This window comes from Myotis yumanensis, unplaced genomic scaffold (assembly GCF_028538775.1).
Source record: "Myotis yumanensis isolate MYYU_CA2020_CCGP unplaced genomic scaffold, mMyoYum1.0.hap1 SCAF_1, whole genome shotgun sequence".
NCBI lineage: Eukaryota > Metazoa > Chordata > Mammalia > Chiroptera > Vespertilionidae > Myotis > Myotis yumanensis.
The window spans coordinates 170,484,454-170,501,334 of NW_027223752.1; the positions used below are offsets into that span (position 1 = coordinate 170,484,454).

At 37.9% G+C, this 16,881-nt stretch overlaps 1 long non-coding RNA gene across 1 annotated transcript in view; it reads left to right on the top strand.

Moving 5' to 3' along the window:
• The first annotated feature begins 8,244 nt into the window (after positions 1-8,244).
• Positions 8,245-16,881, top strand: part of LOC139006467 (uncharacterized) — a 37,745-nt gene continuing 29,108 nt past the window's right edge. Inside the window, exon 1 of the long non-coding RNA XR_011470749.1 lies at positions 8,245-8,283. This is a non-coding gene — a long non-coding RNA (uncharacterized lncRNA). The remainder of the gene's footprint in view (positions 8,284-16,881) is intronic.

A 16,881-nucleotide genomic window follows, 5' to 3' on the forward strand; every position in this document is an offset into this window, starting at 1 on the left:
GTTTTACAAACCTTTAGTGGGTTCCAGGCACATAGTATATGCTCAATGTATGCATGGGCAATAATTCATTGACTTTCTAAAATTTTTTCTTTATTAAATTCTTCCTCATTTTATTTAGAAATAAAAACTACGATTTCATTCTCTGCCAAGCTAAGTTGAGAACACAATGGTAACCAAAACCAGAAAAATTTTCATATGAAAATTAAGTTGATTTAAATAAAGAGAATTTTCTTTATAATTATGAAGGAGTCTCCTTTGGCAATTCTCTCAATGCTATTTCTCTATGCTGGTACCCATAAAATCAGTTGTAGCCTGTATTTCCTGAAAACACAGTTGAGTGAGTGGTTCACCTTTCATAGGGAGCAACTTCAATCTGTATAAGAAAGGATGACTGAGCAGCAGGTGCAGGGCCACGATAAGGAGATGTGTGGAAAGTGGGCTAAGGTTAGGAAGTAGGACAGTGGAGTTAGTGATTTGACCTCAGATAACACACTACTCTGATTATCTGATGCAGCCCTTAACCTCAAGGAAGACTCTTAAAAAGTCCTAAAACATACCACGACCTATAAAAGGCCCACATACATTGAAAAGCTCTTGAAGAGAAGTCCAAGTTTCAACATTCAACATATCTTGGCAGGACACAATACATCAAGGGTGGGGATTTTTTAAAAGAACTGTCCCTAATAGTTTGCTGTCAGAAAATGTTAGAGGAAAAACTTTTTTAAAAAATTTAATTAAAAAATAATTTTTCTTATCTTCTTTTGTTCAAAATTATCTTTATTTCCTGAATAAAATGCTTTAACTTAATATGCATTAGCAATGCTATTCAGACCCATGTCTGTTTCAGAGTACCCAATTCAAAAAGTTTTTAAGTAAACAGTTTATGACAATTTTAAAAAACCTGTCTAATATCTTATATTCTCAGGCCTTACATTTCAGGTTTCCCTCCAGAAAGCATAAAACACAGAGTTAATTTGTTATGTTTGCATTATTTACAGTGCAGTTAACTTCAAATAACAAAAGACTTAAGAAAATACTTAAACATAACAGAAACATAGCAAGAAATACAGAGATAAGGCAATTACAGGATTCATTAATGTAATGATGACACAATCAGCATTTGACCTCTCTGGTCTGCCACCATGAACTTCACATTGAATTCCTTTGTGGTAAAAGTAGGCTGCAGCAATTGAGGTAGCATTTTCTTGCACAATAATTTGTTAAGGCCAGAAGAAAGAATATATTTTCCTTTAGTCCCTTTTCAGGAGTAAAGACAACCTCCCGGAAGCCTCTAAACCAACTTGTCTTTACATTTCACCGGACAGAATTGCGTTGTATTCACTTTTCTACTCCTAAACCAGCCACTGGGTGGGAGAAAGGACAACTGTGGAACTGCTGTGATGGTTGGACTCAATAATGTTGACCCACACCCTGAGGACTAGTCCTTCTCCTGGCCTCCCCTGATGAACAATATCTAAGCAAAATTGGGATTCTGGATGCAAAGAAGGTGGGACTCAAAGGAAGAAGAGGTGAGATTCTGTATAACATAGGGAGTTGGAAAATGACAACCTATCCATCATACATGCATATTTTTACATCCACTACAGCATTTCCACAATGATTAAGATTTCTCTACTGAAATATGATCAGTTTTGGCCCTAGAGTTAAGCACCTAAAGTTTAACTGTTTCAAGGAATTTAATATTATATACTTGTAAGAAACCTGTGTTTTATGCTATTAACTCCCATACCCCTCTTCTTGAACTTTATTTTTAACACTATCACAGATGTCCCTATTTCTTCTCCATTTTGCCCATCTCCTCCCAGCACCCACCCCCTTCCCTCTGATCATCACTATATACCCCCTTTTAAAAAAATGTGACTTTCAAGGAGAGTTTTCCTTCATTTCTCCAGCTGTTTAGAAACATAAAATAACTCATTTGAGCTCCACATGTCACTAAAAATATCAGTCTCACTCTCCTAGGGTCTCATTTGAAAAGGTTTGTGTCATTTAAATACAAATACAAACAACCCAAAAACTTGGGTGTGATTCCATATAAACAAAAGTCAGCAGCAGTTGCTTAAGGTATACTATTGTAAATGTCTCTTTCTCTCAAAGGGGAAAAAGCCAAAACTAAGCTACAATAACATGATGTGGAGATAGGAATATAGCCAATTGGTTAGGCAATAAAAGCAGATTTGGTGTCATTGTCACACAGAACACAAATGCAGTGAGTGAAATGGTAGAGTCTAGAGGCCATTGATATTGATAGACTCAGCACTACAAGCTCTGCAAATTCCTAACTGCTTTCTTCACAATATGCAACAATATGATATAGTCTAGGTCCTAGACTCTAGGACAACAAGTCTAGGTGCAAAACACCAACACACCTCAGTAGTCTTGGCAGATATTACTGAATCACATAATTACAGATTTCCACAATGTTTAGTGCTGTCCATATAATATCTCCATTCAATTTAATAAAGATTTACATCTAAGGGAATTGATTCTTAAATTATCATTTAAAAGTATAAGCCTCACTTTCTAGAAAATTACTTAGAATATCACATGTTTCATTTACCTTAAGTAAAGGAACTATCAGTCTAGAATGGTGGGGATGCATTTTGATAATACTGCACAAGAAAGACAAAATAATCATCTCCCTTCTATACACCATAAAGAATGGCCTTCCATTTACGTATGAGCCTTATCAAGCAATCCACACATCCTTAAAAGAATGAGGAAGCATCCTGCCCCAGCCTCTGCCTTGCCTTCCTGACTCAGCCAGGCCTGGGTCTCCACCTGCGCCCTCACTGACCTTCCAGCTTTCGGTTGTCCTGGAGCTCCTCCTAGGCCACTGCAGGAAGAGGAAGAGGAGGAGGAGGGGATGGGATCTGAGCCAGGGAGGAAAGAAAAAAAAAAGGAAAAAAAAGAATGATGAGGCAGCTTTGAAATTGATTATTTCATGAGATTTAATGTCACTGAATTAGCATTGCCTCGTTACTTGACTGTTACAAATTCTGATCGCAAACATCATTATACCCCTGAGCAAATGTGCTGTGATCTTTGTGGGTATCTTTGTGGCGATAGATGTATAGATTTAGAAATAGATATAGGTAGAGTTGTAGATGTAGACACAGATATAGAGATAAGGTACATATGCGTAAATATAGTTTTTAAACCACTATACTGCACTGTTTCTCCATCATAGTTAGTGCTCAGACATTGGTTAAGTGAGCAGAACAAGCAATATAAAATCATTTCTCACTTGTATTTTCCAAGAATTACAATTTAAGCTCACTGATCTTTTTATTTGTTTAAATTTCTTTGTGAGAAAAATAGGTCTTTAAGATGACTTTCATGAAGGGCACAGGCCCTCCTAAAATATCTCCCTATGTTAAGCCAGTTCCCTAGACCACAATAGCCCCTTTTGCCCTATATTTTTCAGTAACTTCAGCAAATAGGCAAGAGTTAATCTTGTCCTTGCCTTTCCATACATAGTAACATGTTTATTGAGCTGCTTTCTGAAATAATGCAAGAAACCTACTTAGAAACAGTTCTGTAAAGTTGTTGTCCCTGCATCTATTTTAAGGATAACATTGAAAATGCTGTTCATTACTTCCAATAATGTCCTCTTTGTGAACAACTTCAAGAGAAATTTTTGTTGGCTCTTACACCAAGAACAGATATTCAGTACAACCCCTGAGCTGTGTAACTAAAAAGGTATCTTTTGCATCTGAGTTTCAGAAACTTAGAGCTAATTTTGAGGCCTACATTTAAGTTGTATATAGCCATGTAGAGTTTTCATTGTAGTCTCATCAGGGCTTATTTTCTTTCTCCATCCTGTTTATTTTTTAAAATCTCTTTCACTGCAGTTTAATGTATGATTTTTTGTCATAGATTTTTTTTGTCATATTTTATGTACCACTGTAAAGTATAATTTTGTTTGGGAAGGAAGTTGATAATAAATAAAAATTCCATTTATTTTAAACAATGTTGCTCTTTCAACAAATATTTGATAGGCACCCAGTTTGTTCTAAGAAGAATGATATATACTACCCTATTTTGTTCACCAAAATAATGCTGTAGTTTAAGTATCCTGTATTTTAAAGGGGAGAAATTGAGTGTCAGAGATGTTAGTTAAGTCACTTGCCTACTGAGCAGAATTGTATCCTTGGTGAGCAGAATCCCAAAGTCCAGTGCTCTTGTCACTAAATCCATAGCTACTTTGGGAATTAATTCAGGTCCATTTTACAATTGCATAAGAAAATCAGGCTAATTACAGGAATACTTAGGTTTTGAGGATCTTTTGTTGTTTTTTATCTTTTATTTTATTTCCTTTTTCTTAATTTTATTGTACTTTTTCCATCACCATTTATCCACCCCATACCCTCTTCCACCTCCACCCACCCCCTCTCCCATGCAATCACTTTTTAGATTACAAATAATTTAGACCCATTACTCAGGCATCTTAATCATAATGATCACTCCCAATGCTTGACCAAGTAACGTGACTAAAATTATATTTAATTACCTTTTAATTTGCAATATGTTTTTATACCTATTCTTTCATATTTTCTTTGCATTTCCTTGAATACAATCAAGCAGGTGTTATCCCACTAGGCAGTCTTTATGTTAAAAATATGATAACTATAAATATCCATGCTTAAGCTATAATGACTATCCCTCCATCACTAGGCTACAAAGTAAAACCTCATAAAAAACTCACTAATGTAGGGAATTTGGAACTTTGCCACTCTTAATCACCAAACCTGTCATGTCTTTATCCATTTATGCTTATTCTGAAGATTTGAGGTAGAAAAATAGAGATTATCTCTAGTTTCCTAAATGATGGCAATACTGAACTTGATTCATATTTAATACAATCAGCAGGTGGCAACGTCTGTTATTATTGTAAATCAAATTAGTTCATTTTGTACACTTGCGGATTTGCTCTTGTTATGTATGCTTTGTTAAGAGCATTTAATCTTTGTAAATATTGTTAAACATAAAAGTGACCTTAATCTCTAAATAATCTCTTCACTATCTGGATTGTTTGTTGTTGTTGAGTCAATTACAGGCGTCTACTATTTTGCACCCTTTTGCCTCCCTCTACCCTGCCTCTACCCCAGGCCTTCACCACATTATTATCTGTGTCCATGGGCTATGCATATATGCATATGTATTCTTTGGTTGATCTCTTCCGATCCTGCCCTCTGAGATCTGTCAGTTTGTTCCATTTACCCATGCCTCTGGTCCTATTTAATTGGACTTTTATTGATTTTTATTTATGCTGTAAGACCATCAAGTCTATAGAAGAATTTATGCCAAATTAAACTGAAGAATAGTAAACTATGTGTTTTAAAGACTCCACTCCAATGCCAAAATGGGTGTAAACCATTAGAAGCATAGTATAAATCTGTGTTCAGACTGAGGACAACCTGAATGTTGCAGATTGGCTTCTCCAAGAGCATATACTGAGTTGTTAAGACCTGTGTTCAGAAAGCTTTTTGCAGAGGTCTATGAGGCCAATGGAAGCAGGGTGAGCAAAGGGAGAAGTTGGGCTGACATGCAGTTGCAACAGCAGTTTCAGTCAATGCCACCCAGGGCTCAGAAGCAGAGATGGAGATCGCAAGGTGGCTGTGTAGTAGGTGGAAGCTACATTCACCTCCTCCAGGTGCCAAATGGATTTCCAGCTAAATTATAGCGCAATCAACCAGAATAACCAATTGAAAGCTAGCTGAACAGAAATATTACAACCAAGGATTTACAGAAGCCACATAGAGACTTACAGTAAAATGTAGAAAGATGCAGAAAGGGCTGGTCCCCTGCACCCATGTGTGTCAGTCGAGAACTCAGAGCGATATCTTAGCTACAAAAGTCCTCCTGAGGAGCATGGGGTCTTAACCTTATGCTGGGATCCCCAATCCAGAGCACCAGAGCCGGGAAGAGGAGCCCACATAGCATCTGGATGTGAAAATCAGTGAGAGCTCTGTTTGCCTGGAGGAGGAGGGAGTTTGTTAGAAACATAGGTGCCCTTTTAAAGAGCCAGCACACAGCATCTTGCTCTCAGACACTCACTTGGGGATCCAGTAGAGGGAAGGCAACTCAAGCCATATGGGAGTCACAAAGCGAAGATCTGGGTAGCGTGGCCCATAGAGAGATCTGAAGAATCACACACTGAGGTCCCTGTGCTGAGTCCCTATTCCACAGAACCCTGAAACACTATCTACCCAAGGTGGGGCACTCCTATTATTACAGCAGCAGCCAGGGGAGTGCACGATGCCAGTCCTCCAACCACTGACGACACCACCCTGCCAAGCTCAAGTCCTACAGAAAGGTCTGGTGACTGCACCCATCAGGGACCTTTGGTGTGTTCTCTTTCTGGAGAAACTCTTAATAAACCAATCACAACTAATGAAATAGAACCAGTAACCAAAAACTCTCAGCAAACAAAAGTCCTGGGCCAGATGGCTTCACCTATGCTTCTCATCTTATTCATCTTATTCATTTATTTATGCTGTAAATTCAAAAGGAGGTAAGACTCTAAAGCTCATTGTACAAGGCCAGCATTGCCCTAATTCCCAAACCAGATAAAGACACTAGAAAGAAAGAAAAATAGGCCAATATCCCTGATGAACATAGATACTAAAATCCTCAACAAAATATTATCAAACCGGATCCCCCAACTCCTGGCAACCCCTGATCTTTTTACTGTTTGTATAGTTTTGCATTTTCCAGAATGCCACATAATTGGAATCAGATAGTACGGAGCCTTTTCAGACTGGCTTCTTTCACTTAGCAATATGCATTTAATTTCCCTCCATGTCTTTCTGTGATTTGAGAGCTCGCTTTTTGTTAGCCCTGAATGCTACTTCAATGTCTGGATGCACCACAGTTTCTTTACCCATTTATCTCCTGAAGGACACCTTAGTTGCTTTCACGTTATGGCTATTATGACTAAAGCTGTTATAAACGTTCATGTTCAGATTTTTGCATGGAAATAAAACTTTCAATTCCTTTTAATAAATACCAAAGAGTGTGATTGCTGGGTTGTCTGGTAAGAGTATGTTTAATTTTATAGGAAACTGCCAAAGTGTTTTCCAAAGTGACTGCCATTTTGCATTCCCATAACAATGAGGGTTCCTGTTATCCCACATTCTCACCAGCATTTAGTGTTGTCAACATTGTGGATTTTGGTCATTCAACTAGGTATTCACTAGTATCTCATTGTTGTTTTATTTGCATTTCCCTGATGACATTGATAGCGAACATCTTTTTATACGCTAATTTGCCATCTGTATATCTTCTTTTGCAAGGTGTCTGTTCAGGTCTTTTGCCCATTTTTAAATTGGGCTGTTTGTTTTCTTATTGTTGAATTTTAAGAGCTTCTGTATATCTTGGATAACAGTCCTTTTTCAGATGTGTCATTTGCAAATGTTTTCTCTGTGGCTTACCTTCTCAATCTCTTGACATGCCTTTCATAGAGCACAAGTTTTAAATTTTAATGGAATCCATTAAATTAGCTTACTAATTATTTATTTAATGCCTTAATGGTGTAACTAAAAAGTCATGGCCATAACCAAAGTCATCTAGGTTTTATCCTTTGTTATCTTCTAGGAATTTTATAATTTTGCATTTTACATTAAGGTCTATGATTCATTTTGAATTAATTTTTATTATGGGTGTGAGGTCTGTGTCTAAGTTTTTTTTCACATGTGGATGTCCAGTTGTTCCAGAACCATTTGTTGACAACTTATGCTGTTTTAAAAACTAAATACTTGCACCATATGAAAAAAATTAAATTCTAGATAAATTACAAAATCTAAATTAGAAAATAAAAAAATATTTGAATAAAATATAGGAGAATAATTACATATACTCTGAGTAGAGGTGAACTTCCTAAATTAAACAGAATATTTATGTGCCATAAATATGAAAAATAGAGAAATTTGACTGTGTCAGTCACAGAGAGTATCTATGAAGAACAGAATGTTAAGAGGCAATGAAAAGCCTAAGGAAATTTTATTTTATAAAAGACAGAAAAGAGTTGATACTTGCACTTTACAAATTAACAAGAAGTAATAAAAAGGAAATGCCCTAAAAAAAATATTCAAGAAGAAGGAGTATGAAAAGGAACAAGACTAGGAACATAAAAAAAAAATGTATGGTCTGCCAGAGTAGTAATGAGGAATATGCAAATCTAAATAAGAATGAGACATTTTCTTCCACTTACCAGATTAGCAAGAGAGAAAAAGCTTCAGAACATCAAGCTCTGGCAAGGTAGGAGACCCTGCAGCATGCTATTTGTGAGAATGCAAGTTGATATAATCTTTATAAATGTAATTTTAAATTAACATTTAATTAACATTTAAAATCTGCGTATCTTCAGAGGCAGAGCTGCCTCAAACTGATTGTCAAACTGCAGTGGGAAGGCCAGGGAGGGTTGGGGGGGAGGAGGGAGGGGATTAAGAGATCAACCGAAGGACTGGTATGCATCCATATAACCATAACTAATGGACATAAGACACTGGGGGGTAAGGGAGGGCAGGGGTCTGTCAAGGGCGGGGGGGAAAAAAGGACACTTATGTAATACACTTTGTAATACTTTTAGCGAAAAATAAAAAAAAAAAAAAAAGAAAAAAAAAAAATCTGCGTATCTTTGACGAAGCAATTTTACCTTTATAAACCCATTCTCATAAGTTGGAGATGTTTAAGGATGTTTATCTGGTTTATTTTATTCATCTGTGGGAGAACAATAAAATAAATTCTGCTACATCAGCAATGTTGGGATACTGTGCAGTCATTAAAAAGAATTCAGTAGACCTGTTTGGTGCTAAGGTAAGAAAATGATCATGATAGAATGCCAAGCCTAAAAGGTAAATAGCAAAGTTGTACATTTTTATTTTCATAAATATACAGATATAGTAGATTATGTATAATGCATAGACATATATTTATGCAAATGCAAAGAAAATGGAATGTTACACTCAAAACCCTTAGAGTAATTTTTCTGGTGAATACCATTGGATAGTCAGGATGGGGAAGGTTCGGCCTTTTCTTCCTAATTTGTTAAAACATTGTAGGATTATGGGTGGCTTTCCCTTTGTGTTTGTGGAGAACTACTATTAATTTTCAAATATAAAAGAGTTTTTAAAAAAGTACAGCCCTAGACAGTTTGTCTCAGTGGATAGAGTCCCAGGTTAGATTCCTGCCAAGAGCATGTACCTTGGTTGCAGGCCCCTCGCTGGCCCGGGCCCTGGTCAGGGCCGTGTAGGAGGCAACCAATCGATGTGCTTCTCTCACATCAATATTTCTCTCTGTCTTTCCTCCTCTCTTCCACTCTCCCTAAAAATCAATGGGAAAATATCCTCAGGTGAGGATTAACAAAAAAAAGTGCAAAAAGTTTATGAGATGGGCACTTGGATAAAAATATAGCATGCTAATAGAAAAGCGAAATCCATGGAACTGCAGAAATAGTGGTAATAATAGTGAAAGCTGTGCAACTCCAAAACCTATCATCCCAAATGTCTTTAGAACTCAGGTTATTTTTCAGGTTTCATAAAGTAACAGGGTGAGGGAGGGGAGGAGAAAATAGAGTAAATTAGGAGGGAGGAGAGGTGGAGAGGAGAAGAGAGGAAAGATGAACAGTAAAGAAAAAGAAAGTAGAGTGAATGAGGAAGAGAAGGAGTGATCGGCACAAGGAAGAGCCCCTGGGTGTGATGTCACCGGCAATATTTGGAAGTAAACTGGCCCTGAATTGTCAAAAGCTCTCCTAAATGTAGAATAATCTGACAGATCTTGCAATATGTGCTGGTAACACCAGAAACTGCAGTTAAGCACAGCTACTAGGATGTCTGTAATGATGGATGTGTGAAATTATCAGAAAATGAACTAAGGTGGAAGCATTAAAAGTTGAAAGAAAATTATGAATTTGCGCCATCATCATACGCTTCAAGATATTACTGAATCAAAGTGATCTTGCCATGTTCCATAATAATTCTGATTTATGATGAAGCTAATATTTTCTGGTCTTGCAAGGGCTCCATCTCAATATTGCAAGGCAGTTTTTCATCTTTATTTAGCCTCTGAGCTGAGGACAGTTCGGCACAAACTTGCCCAGGAGGCACATGTACCACCCACTCACACCTACACATCCCAGTGCATGGTACTCACAGATGGCCAATTTCCCCCACAAATGTGACTCTTTCAATCAGTGGTGAATTAAGCCCAGAGACTTTCCTTATGAAACCTTTGTCCTGAAGTGACTTTCACAGGAACACACAGTAAGTTCAAGATCTATTGACTGAAACCAGCTTTTGGGTTGGTAGAGCCCTTCATCCAACAAAGACAACACTTTTATCCTAAATAAGAAGGAGACAAGGAGACATCTCGCTAACATAACTCACTGAGATCTAAAATCGTTCTATTTTGGGGATTTTATTCCTTATTTTAAATATTTTGCTTTGGCTTGGCATATAATATTACCTGTTTAGGAGGTCTCCTTTGAGTCAACAGTAGAAAAACAAGTCAATTCTTTGCAGCTATCATTCACAAGAAGTCACTGGCGAAAGACCTGGAAGATTACTGCTTGTGGAGACTGAAAAATCAGGCAGAGGCCTAAAACCAGGACTACAGGCTTTATGAGAGGAGAAGGACCTGCCGGGCTGTCTTGCGAGGGGAGAACAGCAACACATGCAGGGGTGGGCATGCCTTTTGAGGGGCGGAATGGGAAGGGGTCGGGGACTTAGTGTACTTGGCGCCCACTGATTGGTGGCTTACTGCATTGCGCATATAGGACAACGGCTTAGGGTATTTGGCAGGTGTGGATTGGTGGTCCAATGTATAGTCCATATGAGGTACCTGGTTAGTCACTCAGGTATTTCTGGTCTGCAGGTTACATCATACTCCACCCACCAGTTGGGGGAAGGGAGGATCTATCAGAGACACTTACTGTACATTAGGGAAACTGGGCATCATATAGGAGCTACACATATAAATCTTTTTCAAACCAAGACAAGAGAGAAAGGAAACAGAACTGACACTTCACTACAAAGGGGCCAAATTCAGTTTTAGGCTTAGTATTGCTGTGAAGGGTGAGTAGGTATCTCCAGTGTCTTGGAATAGGCTGAAGGCTAATTAAGCAATTCAAATGGAGGAAGTAGCCATGCAGACAACATTAAATCTATCACTCATTCTTTTATGCTCCAGATTCCTAAGACATTCTGGGATTCTTTTTCTGCATTGCACAAAAACTGAAGAACCTTTACAAGAGCTTGGCTACAAATAAAGTGTGCATTCAACCATAATAATATTATTTTGTTAGCTTGAGCAATGTTTAAGAACCTGGTGTTATAGTTTGGTATTTTTCCATTGTTTCAAGTTTTTGAGTACACAAACGTGTTGCCATAAATAAGAGATGACTAGACAGAAGCCATTATGCCCTAAATGTGGCTTGAGACAGTTCTCACCATTCAGACTCCTGCCTATTTAGTACCACAGGGGGGTTTATAAACCTATTACTACTTGACAAGCTTTCTTTCAAAGTCTTATAAAGACTGAAGTGGTGAAATAACAACCACTTTACTGAGAACTTAAATTGTGCTGTAATTTGGACTGAAGGCTCAAGGCCTTGGGTCCTTCTCTGCAAGTTTTCCCGTGTCTTTGTTAGAAAATGCCATCACAATGTTTCGTAGTCATAGTCACCGGAACAAAGGTGCCTTGAAGGTCTTCATAAAGAGATAATTAGAAGTAAGAACTCTGGGTGTAAGTTGCAAAATCAACTTGACCATGCTTTAGTTAAAAAGAAAGTGAGAATTTATAACAATATACCATAGAAGGGTCTCATGAAAAGTTATTATGGAAATGTCTGGAAATGCGAATAATACAAATAGGAAATCCCTCAGACACTCTCTCTGTTTTGCCTCTGTGGTTCTCTAAACATCTTTGTCCTTTTCTCTCTGCAGATCTTTTGTCTGGCTTCTCATTCCAGGTGACAGAAGAATATTGAGTTACAGGCCCTAAGATTATAGCATCTCTCAAAGCAATACTGAACTAGAACATGTTAATTCAAAATAAAAGGTCATGGGGTCAGTTTAATTGGCCTTGAATCAGTTAACTACCAATCAGAGGGTCAGAAAGAAATCTGCTACAACTATGGATGGAAAGTAAGCAAGGGGAGGCCCACTTAATAATATCATTTTAATCTAACTCTAGATATGTGAAGTAAAGCATCCTCTTTGGATCCTCCACAGGCAAACACACCCTTCTTCCCACACATACAGTTTTAACGATGCCTTCACATAACGATGTAGGCAGACTTCTCAGATAGTCCCCAGGGAGTCCCACCTCCTAATATACATGTTCTTATATAACTCTCCCCCAGGAGTGTAGGCTGAGCCTAATTACTTACTTCTACCAATCGAATACGGCAAAGATGATGATAGATCACTTCTGTGATTAGATAACAAAAGGTTTTGGCTTCGTTCTACCCAGAAGATTCATTCTTTTGCCTTCTCAATTTGCACGCTTTGAGGAAGCGCATTTCCATATTGGAGAGGCCCACATGGCAAGGGTAGCCTCAGGCCAATAGCCAGCCCAATGACCCATGAGAAGCTGAATCCTGCCAATAATCACATGATTATCTGCTTGGAAGCAGAGCCTCCCCGGGTCACATTTTGAGATGACTCCTGCCAGGCAGTACCTTGATTGCAGCTGGTGAAAGATCTGGAGGCAGAGGATCCAACTAAGCTGTACCCACATTCCTAACTCACAGAAGTTACATGATGATAAATGTGTATTGTTTTAAGTTGCTAAGTTTTGGAGTGACTTGGTCTGCAGTGATAACTAATGCACAAAACGTGATCTACTTATCCACCTACAGCTGCAAATATGCTCACCCCCAACTTTATAAAGCGACCATCCAAAGTCATGAACGATTCCTTGTCCAGAGGTAATATCTTTGAGTTATTTTTCTCCTAGTTCAAAATCCCTGGATGACATCCATTCTTCCTCTGATTTAATCTTCACTTAATCTAGGGTTACTTCTCTCTGCATTATAAAGTTAACATCAATTTACAAACACTTATTGAGAAGCTATTACTTGCCAAGCATTATTCTATGCACCTGGAGCATATCAGTGAACAAAACACACAAAGAAATGCACCATTATAAACTTCCATCCTGACATAAGGAGATAGAAAAACAGCAGACATAATAAATATGCATTTTATGAAGTCTGAGTTGGAAATTTTTTCATTTCAGCATCTATAAAGTCTGCGCACATCCAATAATTGAGGGCATATCATAATTTGATTGGCAGCTTTTCTTCTTTCTTAGTTGTGCATAAGATAATGGCACATCATGAAATTATTGATTCTTAGCTTTTCTGAAATACTGCAAGTAAATTACATAGTATATTACAATAAATAAATAGTATGAAAAAAATTGAGTAAGGTAAGGAAATCAGAACTCAGGATATATGATTGGGATTGATGGTAGCATTAAATAGGGTGGTCTGGGTAGGTCTTTTCCTAACTTATCAAAAAGATGACAGTTGAACAAAGCCTGAAGGTGTGAGGGGGAAAAAATGCAGGTAAAATAAAAAAAAAGAAGGTGTGAGGGAGACAGCTGAGCAAGTACCCTAGAGAGAGCATTGCAGCCAGAGAAGAGCTAGGGGAGAGGCCTTCAGGCAGAAACATGCCTGGCGTTTTCAATAGTAGCCCACCGGCCCCTGTGCCTAAAGCATACCTAGGTAATAAGAAGTATAAGAGAGAAGAGGACAATGAAAATCTGCTCAGGTAGGCCTTAGAGGTAGATGCAAAGGCTGGCTTTTTCTCTGGCTAACGCTGGAAGAGCCGAAAGGATTAAAGATGAGTGAGAAAATCTGGCAAGTTTTAAAGAGTTACTCTGGCTGCCGTGTTGAGATTAGGGTGGACTCCAGCAAAGGTTCTGCTATTATTTTATCATTTGCATGTAACGCTAAAAATATTATAAGATGGGTTCCTCTTTCTTTTGGTTCACCTCACTCCAGTGTGGGAAGGAAATTTTAAAAAATCATGTTTCCTGTTCATAGTTGATGTAACTAGACCTAAGTCTTTACTTTAATTATACATATTTTATTGCAAAGGAATTAAAGATATTGAACTTGTATTGAATATTTATTGGATGTAAAGATAAAAATCCCATGTTTGCTCTCCCTAGCATATTTTAGCGTGAATAAAAGAATTATATAATGTATTTATGTAGCCTGAATAGCATACTGTAACAAACTTTTCTTTGCACACTAGCTATATTCAGCATTATCTGTCAATAATTCTATATGAAAGTATAAAATCTAATGAGTTCTTTCTTGTTAGAGTCTGATCTTCATCTCTCTCTCTTCTCGTGTCTCATGGTAAAATTGAACATATGGTTTTAACCACCACCTATATTCTGAGCACTCCCAAGCAACCTCTAAATCCAGATTCACGTTTCTACTGCCCACCAAATACCTCCACCAGTAAATTTCATAAAAGCCACACTGTATTGAGAACTAAATTTAGCACCTTCCACTCACAAACCTCCTCTGTGCTGTTATTATACATGTATACTTCTCTCCATACTCACCCTGCAGGATCGGGCCGAAACCGGCTCTATGACATCCCCCGAGGGGTCACGGATTGTGAAAGGGCGCAGGCCAGGCTGAGGGACCCCACTGGTGCATGATCGGGACTGGAGAGGGACGCGGGAGGACTCCAAGGTGTGTCTGGCCCGGCCTTGTCTCACTCAGTCCTGACCCCAGCAGCAAGCTAACCTACAGGTCAGAGCGTCTGCCCCTGGTGGTCAGTTCATGTCATAGTGAGCAGTTGAGCAGCCTTAGCATGTCATTAGCATATTATGCTTTGATTGGTTGAACAGCAGACTGGTCAACAGGACACTTAGCATATTATGCTTTTATTATATAGGATGGCTATAATGATAACTGTTATTATTTTTTAAATAAAAGTATATTTGAAACAGTATCTTCAAATTGTAGAAGTAGAAATGGTTTATTTTTTAAGTTTTTAAAATAAAATTGTATCCTTTTTTCATAAAAGAATCTTTTAAATGTTCCAATTAAATCAGTGCTTGCCTCCATTTTTGTTAAAATTGAAAGTTCTTGGTCATAGGAGAAAGAATAGGCTCCTAATGAAATATTTTCTCCCTTAAATAATCATTACATTATATTTTCTCCTTTTAATATTTGCCATAACTTTTGTTGTCTTCTTAAAATATAACTAATGACATAACTTATGTCCAAAATGGTCAGCTACTTGATAAAGATTAATTAATGAGTAGCACAGTCTCTGCTAGCCTGTGTGGGTATTATTGAATCCATTGATTATTTTTTGTCCTCCCAGATTTTCTCTGGAATTGCACTGGGCACTGGCACTGTCATGAGGAAGAGAGCTCCCCTTGTGATGCATGTGGTCAATAAGCTAAGGACACAGAGAACAGTACAGGGAAGACCAATCTAATGTAGTGACTAAGAGGCCAGACTCCTGAGTCCCACTCTCTAGATTCAAAAATCTCAGCTTAAGCATTACCAATGGGTATGTCTGTGCAAGTTCATCAACTCCTTTTTCTGCATATGTAAAATAGGGCTAATAACACCTGATATCAGGGCTACTGTAAATATTAAATAGTTCATAAAATGTTAAGTATTTTTATCACACTTGAAAGAAACATAGAAGACATCAACATTTTAAAGACTGAATTCCTGCAGTATAAAGACTATATTCAAATTGTTCACCTAAGTGTTCCCCAAAATTACCCTTTTCAATAATACCTTTAAACATGCCATGCAATTGGAGATCCATACATTAAAAGGGAAAATTGCTGTGTAAAAAAAGGATGATATTTGAATCAAGAGAGACTGACTATCTAATCCTAACATGTCTACTTATACTGGTACCCTCAGCAAGTTGAGCTTTCCTTATATATTGATTCTTAATGAAGATAACAATAGCTCACAGAAATTGCTGCAAGTTTCCAATGGTAAAATGTGTGCAACATTCAGCACAGAGCTTCCTGTGTAGTACCAGTTGATACATGCCCTTTCCCTTCCATCTTCCCTGTCTTCAATCACTCCTTAAGAAGTATTCAAGGAGAAATGGTAAACAACTTGCAAGAATGGGCTAAATGGCATCCAAGCATGTCATCAGTTAGATTACCTTCTAGGGTCCCTTCCAACTCTGACATACTGTGAACTTTTGGTTTTAATTCCAGATGTATGTGGGTGGGAAGTCTGGTCCACAGTCCTCCACATTAGATCCTGGGCTGTGCTAGAGGTTTTATGCAAACCTAAGCATGTCACAGAGATATTGATAACCACTGATTCCTCTCTTGCTGATCACATCTTGTACTCTAATAGTCTTTTTTTAAAATTAAATCTTTATTGTTCAGATTATTACATTGGTTCCTCTTTTTTCCCACCATAACTCCCCTCCACCCAGTTACCACCCCTCCCTCCGCCCTCACTCCCCACCCACTGTCCTCATCCATAGGTGCACGATTATTGTCCAATCTCTTCCCGCATCCCCCACACCCCTTTCCCCCGCCAAGAATAGTCAGTCCTTTCCCTTTCTATGTCCCTGATTCTATTATAATCACCAGTTCATACTGTTCATCAGATTATTTATTCACTTGATTTTTAGATTCACTTGTTGATAGATGTGTATTTGTTGTTCATAATTTGTATCTTTACCTTTTTCTTTTTCTTCCTCTTCTTAAAGGATACCTTTCAGCATTTCATATAAAACTGGTTTGGTGGTGATGAACTCCTTTAGCTTTTCCACTCTAATAGTCTTGAGGAGAGAGGTCAAGGATTCTCTTTGCTTCTTCCCGATGGTTATTATGGCT